This window comes from Mirounga angustirostris, unplaced genomic scaffold, assembly GCF_029215605.1.
Source record: "Mirounga angustirostris isolate CCGP_5_RB_7025 unplaced genomic scaffold, mMirAng1.0.hap1 SCAF_10, whole genome shotgun sequence".
Taxonomy (NCBI): Eukaryota; Metazoa; Chordata; class Mammalia; order Carnivora; family Phocidae; genus Mirounga; species Mirounga angustirostris.
In genome coordinates, this window is record NW_026991718.1 from 69,460,047 (window position 1) to 69,473,742 (window position 13,696).

At 38.8% G+C, this 13,696-nt stretch overlaps 1 protein-coding gene across 19 annotated transcripts in view; it reads left to right on the plus strand.

Moving 5' to 3' along the window:
• The window catches only part of NRXN1 (neurexin 1), a 1,136,941-nt gene that overhangs the window by 878,730 nt on the left and 244,515 nt on the right, over nt 1-13,696 (plus strand). The gene's annotated exons all lie outside the window — the stretch shown is intronic.

Genomic DNA, 13,696 nt, shown 5'->3' on the forward strand with positions numbered 1-13,696 from the left:
AAAGTTATCCCAAGCAGAACATTGGATAAGCCAGACTGAGCAGGCTGTGTTAAAGAGATTTTCTCATGCAGAGCCATCCAACCAATCTGTTGCTGGCATTACCAAAGATACTCAGGCTATCTGGCCAAGTTGTTCTCAGAATTACAGTTCATATAGTTGGTATTCGAATGTAACTTAGCTCATGTAATTTTTCATAGAACATTAAGCTCCAAATGTCCCTTCTACTCCTCCCATTTGAAATACATTGAGGATCGGAGATTATTTACATTGAAGGGACTATATGTGTCTTTTATGAAAAAACTGACATTTGAGAGATAATGAGACTTCTCTAAAAATGAAGGTAGGCCTAGAACTCTGATCACTGAAGTCTTTCATTCCTGAGACTTGTATTCTCTTTCACTGCTTGGTGCTACCTTATTTACTTCCTTTATTATTACAATTCAATGCTGGTGTGTAGGGTGGGGGGAGAGAGAAAGATAAAAATAGAAGAAAGGAGATAGGGAGGGTGGGTAGGAGGGAGATGGAGAGAGAGATTCCTATTATATAGATGATAAGGTCATTATAGCTCCAGGCCCTTATATGACATCCTTATGGGATACCTGTGTAACATAATTATATATGTTCAGTGAAATTTGGATCTAGACAGGGGTGTTCAATCAGAGATGATTTTGCCCCCAGGGGATATTTGGCAATGTCTGGAAATAGTTTCGGTGGCCACAGTTGGGTTGGGGGATGCTACTGATATATAAAGCATAGAAGCCAGTTATGCTTAACAACCTAAAATTCTCAGGACAGCCTTTACAACGAAGTACAATCTGGACCAAAATGTCAATAGATTGAGAAACCCTGGTCAAACATACTGAGCTGTTGAAAAACTTTCTAAATTGCTTAGTAGGTGTTTACTTGTAAAAAAAAATTTTTTTTTAGTTTTTAAACCAAAGAAGCTTTGGTCTAGAAAATTTGAATCAGAGACGAAACATATATGACAGCATAATGCATTTGGTTTAAGAATACATATCAAAGTTTGTTTTGTTTGTTTTTTGACAATTTGTTATATGGGAGAAGGAAGACTTTTTATCCTTTATTCATGGCCTAAGGAGGTCAGTGATTGTCTTAGCCAGGTTAGGCTGCCATAACAAAATACCATAGAAGAGATGACTTAACTCTTACTTTCTCATAGTTCTCGCATGGTTGTTGAGGCTAGAAGTCCAAGATCAAAGGGTTAGCCTGGCTGGTTTCTGGTGAGAGTACTCTTCCTGGCTTATAGACAGACTGCTTTCTCATTCAGTCCTCATTTGGCAGGAAGAGAGAGAGAGAACATGCAAATGCTCTCCAGTTAGGACACTGATCCCATCATGAGAGCCCTGCCCTCATGATATCATCCAAACCTAATTATCTCCCAAAGGCCCCATTTCCACATACCATCCCATTGGAGATTAGAGCTTCAACTCATGTATTTGGGGGTAGGGACAATTCAGTCCGTAGCATTTATAGCAGTGGTGATGCTAACAGTCACAGCTTTTCCCTCCTCATTGAACAGCAGGAGACTCAGTTCCAAGCACCTAAAACAGTGCTTCGTGGGCTAGGGATTCAGTACCTGCATTTTGACTGCTCCCCTGCCTGAGAGCTTTCATGAGCTCTTTCTTCCCAAAAAGACATGAGGCATGACCTCTCTCCAGGAGGAAAAAATGTGCAGAATTGTCTGAAGACCGTAATTTGGGAAGGAAAAGTAAAGGGGTAAAGTAAAGGGAAGCCAAGAAAGGGCACCTTGTCAATGGAAAGATTTGTGTGTTTACTGACTTTTTTTTTTCCCCCCTCGCTCCTTCATACGTGTAAATTTGGACTTGATGCTACCTGGTCTGATTTTCAAATATATAAAACTAAGCCTTTTTTTTTTTGTTATAAATGAAGACATGTTTGTATATGTTATATGTGTGTATATATATATGTGTATATATATAATATATTTGGCATGGGTGTGTAGCCACATATATTCTTTAATTTATAATGACAAAACAAAGTGGCAAAGTCTTAATGCAAATTATATTTGCATAATGCGTCCTTCTTATGGCAGTGAATTATAGCAAAAATGTAGAGGAAAATTGCCACAGGGTGATGGTCTCCTGCTGTTAAACAGATTCTACCTGTTATTTGCAAAGCCAGGAGCTCTAGAGGTATACTAACTGTCCCTTACTGTAGTGTGTAATTAGGAATATCTTGAATTATCTAAGCCAAAGGGGAAAATAGCAATCAAAAGCAAAATGAAAACATGTACTTTTTCATGAGAGAGGCTGAAAAATTAGAGATCAAATGGATACTTTGAAAAGTAACCTATTCATGAAATGCCCTATCCAGCTGCAAATAATCATTAACAGACTTGAGAGACAAAGGGATTATGAAGTGTCACAACCAAAGGAAAATCAGATCCTCTTTACATGAGTACAGTCTCAAAAACTGGCTAGTTTTAAAGTGCATCTCTGTGGTAATGATGCTGTGGTTTATACAGATTTAATGATTGTTGCCTAGAATATCTCTAGAATTATCAAGTCAGGAAGCACCCAGCTCCTGATCTGTGGGACCACATTGTCCTCGGTATCAGGATGGATGTTGAATGGCCTTGCTTTGGATTTTATTCTTTGACCATCAAGGAGCACTGTGATAGAAAGGACCCTGGATCAGGAGGCCCACACCTAGATGTTAACCCCAGGCTTTTCCATTTGCTATTATGTGGCTCAGCAAGTCATGCTCTCTGAGCTTCAGTTTCATGAAGTATAATACTGAGGATAATAACCCATAGCCTACCTGCATCACAAGCTTGTTGAGAAGTCCATGTTGATAGTGGCAAGAAACAGAATGCTGTATGTGAGCTGATAAAATAGCATTATTATTTTAATGCTTATTATTATGACTTTTAAATGATTATTGTTTTAATGACTACTAGGCTGGTTCTGTTGCTCTTCCTGGATTTTTAAATATTCAGCTATTTTCTTTTCTGAACTAAATTGGATAATCACCACAGTGACTATTTAGCATGTGCTTAAAAATACCAGAAGTTGGGCGCCTGGGTGGCTCAGTCGGTTGACCGTCTGCCTTTGGCTCAGGTCATGATCCCAGGGTCCTAGGATTGAGTCCTGTGGCAAGCTCCGTGCTCAGCAGGGAGTCTGCTTCTCCCTCTTCCTCTACCACCCCTCCTGCTTGTGCTCTCTCTCTTTCTCTCTCTCTCTCTCAGATAAATAAATAAAATACCAGAAGTTTTTTTTCCCAACAGTTTAATGTATATTAACTTATTTAATCCTCTCAACAATACTGGTAAAGGAGATAATATTATCCTTATCAATTTTATAGAGATGTGAAGAACTTAATGAGTAAAGCACAACTATTAAGTGATAAAGTGCAGATTTAAAGCCAGATTCTTGTTCTGAAGCGCTGTGCTATGTGGTCACAATCCGATATAAATGTCGTATGTATGTGACTAGTATCGTGGCTGGTTGAATCAGGATTTAAAATACAGCATGTCACCCACATCCTTACTTGGTTTTTAATAGCAACTCTGAAGTCATCTCCATAGTAGTAGTAGCAGTTGTAATAAATACGTTAGATGCTTTACGTGGATGTTCTTTTACAATAAATCCTGTAGTAACTACTTTTACCATCATTGTCCTTATTTTGAATTGAGAAGTCTGAGGCTCCAATAAGTAAAATAACTAGACCAGACTTTTATTGTAGTTAATGATTAAATTGTGTCTGATAGAGACTCTCCGGTTCTAGAACCTTTATCCCGAATCACTACATTATGTCTTTTTGTATTTCTTTTTTCTTTTCTAACACCTTGTCACATTCCTTCTACTTGTATAATATTGGACAGGTTTTCTGAGGCAATGAAATAGTGTATTCTAATCCTAATGGCCAATTTAGGGCAAGCCCCAGCTTATGTATTCATTGTTGATATACATCAATTGTGGTTCTTGTTTATTCTTGTGGGGAAGAGGATCGATATATTCTTTTAGGGAGGACTTGTGGTAGGATCCATCATCTGAAGAAAGACACTCGGTGCATAAGCACGTTAATCTGACAGATGGTCAGAGTTTAGAGCCTAGATCTTACTTCTGCATTGCCCATAATAAATAAACCATATTGGAAGGTTTGAATGTACAGAGGGAACACAGAGAATTGATTTAGGACTGCTTGCTAGATGACCTTATTTTACATTAATTTATCGACCGAATTTTAAAAGTCATGCCCTTCATAAAATGGCCTAAGGATGTGTATATGAAAATTAAAACATTAATGCAAACACATAAAACATAAAGCAGCAGTGGTATAAAACACACATCAGGGAAGTCCTTTGGGGTGTGCTAACATAAAAATGGACTCGTTATGCATGTAGGTATACGCCACCTCCTAATAACTTTAAAATAATTTGCATGCCAAATAATTATCACAAAAAAAAATACTCATTATGTCATTGGTTCAGGACTTTAAACGGAGTCTTTGTGGCCTGAAGGTCACTGCCTTATTCTAAGATCATTCTGGCCACTGTATTCAGTCTGCAAAAGCCAGGTAGGAATCTCAGATATCATTAGTGTCCTCATTACTCTGCTGATTGACTGAAAGGCTTAGGCTTTCTTCATTCTAGCCATGCATTACAATGGAGAAGGCCTAGTATATTTTGAACTAGGAGTAATGAGAGTCAACTGGAACAAAATCTTCCCATTATGAGATTTAGTGAAAGTTTCTAGCTACTTTCCCATTGTATGTATTTATTTGTTTATACTCCATCTTGCCTGAAATGAGTTTGAGATGTTTTCTTATGAGTCGGGCTACTTAATTCTGAATTCAGAATCAATATTCTTAGGGTAGTGATGATCTAGGTAGCACATGCATGTTCCCAAGAGTCTGTCTTGATTAGTTCTCTCATGGACTAGAAAATCAAATTCTACTGACAAGGAAATGACTGTAGAATAACAGGGAAATGTGAATTGTGTATGTGTTTATTTATACATACTATGTCTGGGACGAAGGTAAGTAATTCCTTTGAGATCAAGGCTAAAATGAATGAGTTATAGGGAGGGTGGGTTTCCTGAAAGCCAGATATCGTAACCCAGTCCAGAATTGCCAATTTTAGTGGCTACAGTTCTACTTTAGTTTTTTCATTTGTTTGTTTGTTTTTTAGAGGTGGATTAGCCCAGATAGGGAAACGGGTAAATATCTCAGTTCTAGAACTTGGCTCATCTCTATTTTCCATACACTGTCTTTAGGACTTTTGCCCAGCCCCAGATTCCAAGAAGAAAATCAGGCTGCAGAGTCCTTCAAGAACCTCCCTGAAACTTTGTTAGGCTCACTAATTTGTTTACGTGTGACTGCCTTTGTTTTTGCTTTTTTTCTAATTAAAAATAATGCTGGGGCACCTGGGTGGCTCAGTCGGTTAAGTGGCTGCCTTTGGCTCAGGTCATGATCCCAGAGTCCTGGGATCGAGCCCCACATCGGGTTCTCTGCTCAGCGGGGAGCCTGCTTCTCCCTCGCCCTCTACCGCTCCCCCTGTTTGTGTTCTCTCTCGGTCAAATAAATAAATAAAATCTTAAAAAAAATAGTGCTAAAAATATACGGACTAAGAGAATATGAGAATAATATACTTGAATATTTTAGAATTAGGGAAATAATAGCATGAAAATATTATTAATAATTGTCCTTAATAAGTTTAAAATATTTCAGAAGGCATTATTGTTTTGTCTGTAATAAGCTCAAGAAAAATTATTTCAAGAGCCTATGGGAGCAGTTTCATCTTCTATTATCGAGAAAGAGATATTGAGTTCTCTTCTGGTAGTTGTTTAGCCGTTTGTATGAGCAGATCGAGCAGAGAAAGCCATGGCTCTTCATCTGTTTCAAATAAATTTCTGTAAGCTCCTCTTTAGAACAATCCCAAGCACATTTAATGTTTTCTTCTCAGGCAAGCAAAGTGGGTTTTCAGATGGTCAGTGACCAGGAAGATAAATCTAGAGTTAGAAGGGGGCATCATTTATTAATTTCCTGTCCCTCGGGCAAGTATGTCAGTAACCCTACCACGATAACTGGCTCTTCACTGCATTTTTAAAGGTATCCAAGAATGAAAGTGCTATGACTATTATTTTTATCATTCTTCTAATATGGAATTGTCCCTTTAGCAGAGTACTCTAAGTTAACTGAATTTATTCTTTCTGGCATCTAACTAGACTTGATTTTGCATTCCCTGTCCTCTTTTGCCTGAGCTTGGAAAATTATCTTCTTGCACCCAGTCTGCTCTTCAGAATCATCCTCAAGCAGCTAATGAATGCTACCAAAGTGACCCAGTTGAGTGACAGATTATAATCTCTTTCTCCCATGATCAAATCTTTTGCTGATCACCATATACTTCCATATATTTATAACACCTATAACAATGTTTTTCAAAGTGTGGGTTGTCACCCATTAGTGAGAACTAAAAATGTATTTAGAGGGTCCTCTTAGTTTCCTAAACAAACAAGCAAACAAACTAGACTAGAGTAGGTATAAAATAGAATGGAAAATATGAGTACAGAGTAAGGTTAGTTATTTTGTTCTTGAAACTTTATCTATCATCTACCTATTATATATATATATATATATATATATATATATATATATATATATACACACACACACACACATATACACACACATACATACACACACAAATGTACTGGTTTACCATGTAAAGTGTATTTCTGTGGGTCATGGTTCAAAACACTTTAGACTTTCCTTATTGTAGGATAAAGTCCAAGTATTTGGTCTGATACTAAGACTGCCATGACCTATTCCCTCTTTTCCTCTCCAGCACCATCTCCCTGGGTTAGATTTTATCTCTCAGCCATTCCAGCCATACCAAACGCCCAACACACAATGTGAAGGGCTTTATTTTTACCACTTCATTTTTCTTGAGCTGACTCCTCTGCCATAAATTCCATTCCCTTTTCTACATCCATTTTACCAATGTAATTTCTACTTAACATTTTTTTGCTTAGCTCAGATAATGAACTCTCCCAAGAAATCTCCCTGAAATTCCCTTTCTCATCAGGGCAGTGTGTCCATTTCTTGATGTCTTGGGCCCCTTTCCACAATAAGTACAGTATGGTGCACTGATTAAGAGAGTGGGCTCCTTGGAGCCAAATTCCCTAGGTTCTTGAATCCTGAGTCTTCTGCTGTCTGTGTTGCATTCAGCAAATTCCTCAAGTTCTATGTCTCAGATTCCTAATTTGTAAAATGAAAATAATGATAGCATCAACCCCACAGAATGGTTAATTAAACGAGCTAATACATTTTAAGTACACAGCCTAAAATACTTGGTCAACAAATAGAAACTAGTATTATGGTGTTACATTTGCTTCTGCCTCTAATGAACATTCTCCATATGAAAATCCCTATTCCATTTGAAGATGCCTCTGGCAAACAACACTTTTGTTTACTTTCATCCGGATGCCTTAGAGTCATGAACTGTTTGTATTGAAGTGGAAAGGAAGGGGCACAGTGTTGTTGTTTTTTTTTTTTAACCACCAGCCACCATTTGGATAAAGAAGTGATGAAAAGAGGAGAAAATCACCATCAGCTGCCTTAAAATTCATGGCAAGAGTCTTGGATGGATTCAGCTGCTGAAGAAGCACCTGCAGGTTTTCTTTTGGGACTGCATTTACATAAGTCCTGGGCTTGTCAACCCCCTAATCTGGAACCACTTTGTAAAATGGAGTTTTGGCCTCTGGCCTTCCAGCTTCTCTTATATATCAGTAAACCTGCCATCCAACGATCTTATTTAGGCCTCAGGGTCAGAGGATTCTGGCAACCATAAAAATGTTCCACTTGATTCATCATCACTATGTATATAAGGATGAACACAAAAGAAAATACAAGATGGGGAAAAAAAATCAAAGCTCCATTAATTCTATTCCTTCCCCAGTAAATGTCCTTTCTAATAGCTTCCCTTACTCAAGTTTCCACTCTTCTCTGAACATCAGCATGACCTTAAATGAACCTGATTTTTTTAGAGGCCAAATTATGTTGCTATCCAAATTTTAGCCAAGATAAAGTGTAAAGCTACTTTCAGCTGGATATGTTCCCGGCTTGGGGGCTTTAATTCCCCACAAGTAGTGTAGAAGGTAGATAAATGATTGCTAAATTTGCTACTGTGCCAATTGAGGTTGGTTTTAAAGCTATAATTATTAATTTTCCAGTTTCCAGGATTTGTGATGCATGATTTTAATGTTTGCCTTGTCCCTTTCAACTCATCATGAGCATCCGTAGGCCACTGCCTGCCATCAGTAGACCATTTGTACATAGTCCCAAGGTAGAGACACATCCTTCTTATTAGAAGGAAGATTTAATTTGCGCTCACACAAGACATTGCCCCAGTACAGTCAAAAGAACTGAAAAAAACCTTTGGAAAAATGAGAACATTGGTATAAAAGCAGTGTTCTGTTCCGTGTTCATTTCAGAGTGAATATGCATGGATTTTCATATTTGAGAGATCTCTAGAATCCAGTCCTCCTTAGTGGAGAAGATAAACTGTACTGATAGTTGACTTTCCTTCTGAGTGGATCACACGTACAATCCTGGGCCATGGCCCAGAGGCAGGTGTACCAAGACCAGTCAATAAATAGATGTGACCCACCTGACCATATATTAGAATTATCTGGGGGAACTCAGAAAATCACAATGGCCAAACTGCCCTCCAGACCAGTTAGCCCGGAATCTTTGAAGGAAGTGAAATCTCGGCATCAGAATTTGTTAAAGATTCCTCGTTAATTCCAATATGCAGTCAAGTTTAGGAGCCATCATTCTGAGAACTTGATAGATAAGGTTTATAAATCGACTCATTTATAAATTAGTTCTTTGATAATACTTTCTTTTTTCTTCATGAATTAGGGAGCAAAGTGATATTCAGAAGATCGTTTTTATCCTCACTCCTTCCTAAGCAAAGGTATCTTCGGTTCCTATTGATCTTAACCTTGGACTGGTTGCCAGTAGTACGAGCTGCCAGTGCTGTAGTTTTCAAATATTCTAATATCAAAACCTGTGTTGTAAAATTAACAGTCATCAGTGGAAGTAGAACAAGATGAAATGACCTTTCCTTTTAGCCTTCATGCTCAAAGAGAGGACTTCCTCCCTCTTGGAGAGTGTTCTTTGATCTTATTTCCTAGAGATTGCCTAAAATAAGAGGGATGCTCTTTTTGGCAGGGAAATGTGAGGTATTATTATAATGCACAGGGGGAGAACAGAGGAACAGATTGATCATCTCTGCAGTTTTGCTTTAGTTCATCATCAACTATTTTTTTTTTTTTTTGAGAGGGAGGGAGAGAGAGTGGTGGGGAGGGACAGAGGCAGAGGGAGAGAGAATCTTAAGCACACTCCACGCTGGGTGTGGAGCCCAGTGTGGAGTTCGACCTCACGACCCTGAGATCATGACCTGAGCTGAAATCCAGAGTCAGATGTTTAACCAACTGAGCCACCCAGACACCCCCATCATCAGCATTCTTTTACCTTACTCTTTAGTACTCAGTATCGAGACTGACTGAGTACTAATGACTAAAGGCAAGCTGCCTTCCCCATAAAATTATTCCCAACTAGTGATCTACCCCTCCTTTTAAGTGGCCTGGGACTTTACTGTAGGCCATAAACTAGTACTTCATTGTAGGTAACCTGCATGTGACCAGCCTATGAGTAAACCATGACAATTAAGGACCAAATTATTTTGGTGCTGAACCTCCATCCTATTTGACTGTAGCTTTTATTGAATTCACTGCACTGCCACCAACAAATATTTTCAACATTACCCAGGGTGCTTGTGTGTATCTGCCAATTAATCCTAGTTGCAGTTAGCCTCCGATAGTTTTTGTTTTTGTTGTTGTTGTTGTTGTTGTTCAGATTCTAACAATCCAGGTTTCAAAATTCTTGGGAGAATTTTCAACCCAGACCTCTCATGAAATGTTTCCTGACATTATTTATCAGTTGCTTCATGGATATTCAATAAATGGGTTTTATTTAATAAATAGTATTCATTCAATAAGTAGGTGATAATATCTGTTGTTGTTGTTGTTTTTTCTGTTGCTGCTGCATAATCCACTATCACAAAGTTGTAGCCTAAAACAACACCCATTTATTAGCTCACATTTTTTGTGGGTAAGGAGTATGGGTGGGCTTGATTTACTTCTCTGCTTATTGGCTAAAATAAAGGTGTCAATTGGACTGGGCTCTTATCTGGAGATTCTGGAGATGAAACTGCCTCATGCCTCTTCAGATTGTTGACATAATTTAGTTCCTTGTGGCTGTAGTCTAAGGTCCCAGTTTCCCTACTGGTTTTCAGCTGAGGGGTCATTCTCAGCCTTTAGGGGCGGCTCTGCCAACCTTGCCCATGGTGTCCTCCATCTTCAAGCCAGCAACAGCATGCCAAATTCTCCTCACATTGTGCAGCTCTCTGACTTTCCCTTCAGCATGATTTTAAGGTCACTCCCATATCTTAAGTCTTTGGTACCAAAATCTGTGTTTGTTTTCTTTTGCTGCACAGTAGATTACCACAAATCTACTGACTTAAAATGGCACACCTTTATTATCTCACAGGTCTGTAGGTCAGAAGTCCAGGCAGGCTTACATGCATTCTCTGCTCCAGGCCTCACAGAGCTGGATTCAAATCATCAAGTGGGCTGGGCTCTTACCTAGACGCACTGGGGAAAATCCTTTTCTGAATTCATTCAGGTGTTTGGTAGAATATAGTCCCTTGAATCTGTAGTTCTGAAGTCCCAGTTTTCTTACTGGCTGTTAGTAGGGCCTGCTCTTTCTTTCTAGAGGCTATCCTCATCCCTTCTCATGTGGCCCCTTCCATTTTCAAAGCAGCAAACATGCGCCGAGACCTTTTCATGCTTTGCATCTTTCCTACTTTTACTTCTCCCACCATCTGGAAAGACTTCTGTACTTTTAAAGGGTTCTTCTGGTTAGATTAACCAGTTAATCTCCCTTTTGCTACATATGTCATAGGTATAAAATGTCCTCATATTCACAGGCTCTATGTACTGTCAAAGGGGATAGGATTGTACAAATACAAGGGTCATTGCAGGTCATGCTTGGAATCTGTTGACTACAGCATCTCTAGGAACACATAAGATACAAAGTTGTAGAAGACTCTAGGTGAACTAAGAATATATATAATATGGTCAGATGATATCAGCACAGCATTAGGTGGATGTAATATGTGGGTTAAATAATAATAACAGTGTTTGCACAGTGTAATCATTTAAAATCATTTCTAAAAGCATTGTCCAATTTATTATTTACAAAAGCCCTGTGAAGTAGAGCTCCATATTCTCATTTTAAGGAGAAGGAAACTGAGGCTCACAGACCTTAAGTGAATGTACAGAGGTCTCAGAAATACTGTCAGAACTGAGGCTTGCACCTAGACATATCTGATTTTGAGATGCTTAAACACCGCATGCTGTTACTCCTGGTACCTTCAATATACAGCTTATGCTCCCTCATTAACCCATGAGGGTCTCCTTATTTGACCATTCTGTGGACCATCCCATGCTTTCCCCATTTTCTAGTTCCTCTTCCTCCATACGAAGCCCAGTTAGCCACTGAGGTCTTCTTCAACATCTAAGAGAGATGAGAAGAACCAGAGGGTCCCTTTTTCCTTCACTTCTTAGATTCTCTCACCCTTAACGCAGACTGTTCCAACTAGCCTCCTGCCTTCAGAAACCTCCAGGTGAGAAGCAGGCACCTCTCTCTCTTCATAGATAGCTGTAAGCCACAGGGGGCAGGTATAAGACTCAGTGACAGGCTCTTCAGCTGGTTCTGCTTCACTCCTATGACAGTCAGTACAGACGTCTGGCAGTGGCATGCCAATGTCCCCATCTAGGCAGCTGCTAGGAGTGTTTCCTTCAGAGTTGTCTCTCAAAGTTTGGTACTTCAGTGGGGAACAGAGAACAAAATCTCCATATTCCCCATTAGGAAAGCTTTGTGTCTTTCCTGACTCTCAAATCATCGTATATAAATTAGAAAAGTATATTTAGGAGGGGAGGATTTGGGGGCTGGGAACTACTGTTGATCGCAGCCCTGGCAGGGGGATCTGACTCCATATTATTTGGAATACGAAGCGTTTATTTCTTCTTTCATAGTTACCCTCCAGCTGCCAAAGCAAAGACAACAAGAGATGTACTCTTTGATAATCTGATACTTCAGTTCAGGGCTGGTTTCATAGTATGTGCTCAGTACACACTCTTTGAAAATGGCTATAAAGGACTCTGGTGTCATTTTGAGTAACTCTTCATTGATAAAAGAACAACCTCTCATTTTCTTCCTGGTCTTTTCTGTATTCTTGGCACCACCAAAATCCAGGTGAAATTTTTATGATCTTACGCAAAATATCCTGACCACACAATGATTTTCTCCAAGTTCTGTCAATCAAGCGAAATGATTTTAACATGGGGGGTAGAGGGGTCTTTGCCCCTCCTGACTTTCCTGAAACAGTCTCTTTCTGTGGCTGGGCCAGGTGGCTCTCATTTATTTCAATTCTTAAGTAGAATTTATTTAAATATATCTAATTTATGTAATTACAATAAATATCAATATGATTAGTGATATGACAACATTGCTCATAATGAAGTTAATCTTAATGTGGTATAAATAAAAAATTATTAAACAATCTGAAGTTGGTCTGTTACGTGTTTCAAAACTACAGTGTGAACCAGTATATCCTAATAGAGGGAATGGAAAACTGTGAGATTGGATAAGAATGGATTTGCTTTCAAAAAGTCTAGTAATGGGCTTCTGGGTGGTGCAGTTGGTTAAGCGTTGGACTTTTGGATCCGGCTCGGGTTGTGATCTCAGGATAGTGAGATCAAGCCCCAGGTCAGGCTCCTTGCTCACCACGGAGTCTGCTTAAGACTCTCTCTCCCTCTGCCCCAACCCCCACTGCTTACGTGTTCTCTTGCTCTAAAACAAATCTTAAAAAAAAAAAAAAAAAAAAAGCCAAGTAATGATTTCTCCTTCAGTCTCTATGCACCTGGCTCAGAATGATAGTTGCAATAAGATCAAGTGTGAATGTCTCCACATTGCCATCCTACTTATGAACTTGGTTCAGCCCTGACAATCCATATGTTACCTTTTATTTGAACAGTGTTATTATGAACATTTCTAAATTAATAACATCAAGAGTAGACCAAAACATGTGTTTATGGTTGGCACATGTTAAAAGGAAGTAAATATTTATTGTACTTTTTACATTTAGAATAATGACCAATTTCTGTTTGTATGAGGTTTCTATCAGAGGAGAGAATTTTGGAGGAATGTTTACCAAGAAAAGCAAAAAGCAAGTGTCAGTTCTCAACTGCAAGCTAACCTATAAGAAAATTCTTTAACTCAGACTTAAAGCAAATTGTGACACTGAGACAGAAGCAAGTTGGCCACCAAGGCTGAAAAATTAAAACATGTTTGCAAAAGCAAACAGAGAGCCTAAGTAATCTTCAGATTCTCAAGCTGATCTCTGTTTCTCTTCTTGTTACCAGTTACAAAGGTTGCTTGGATTGACTGGGGACACTCAGTTGTTACTCATGGGTAATTTAATAGAAGGAAGGTTATTTTAATTTAATATTGACTGGACCTGATTGTTAATACTAGGTGACTCTTATAAAGAAGTTGCCTTCAACCATGCTGTTTTGAAGAC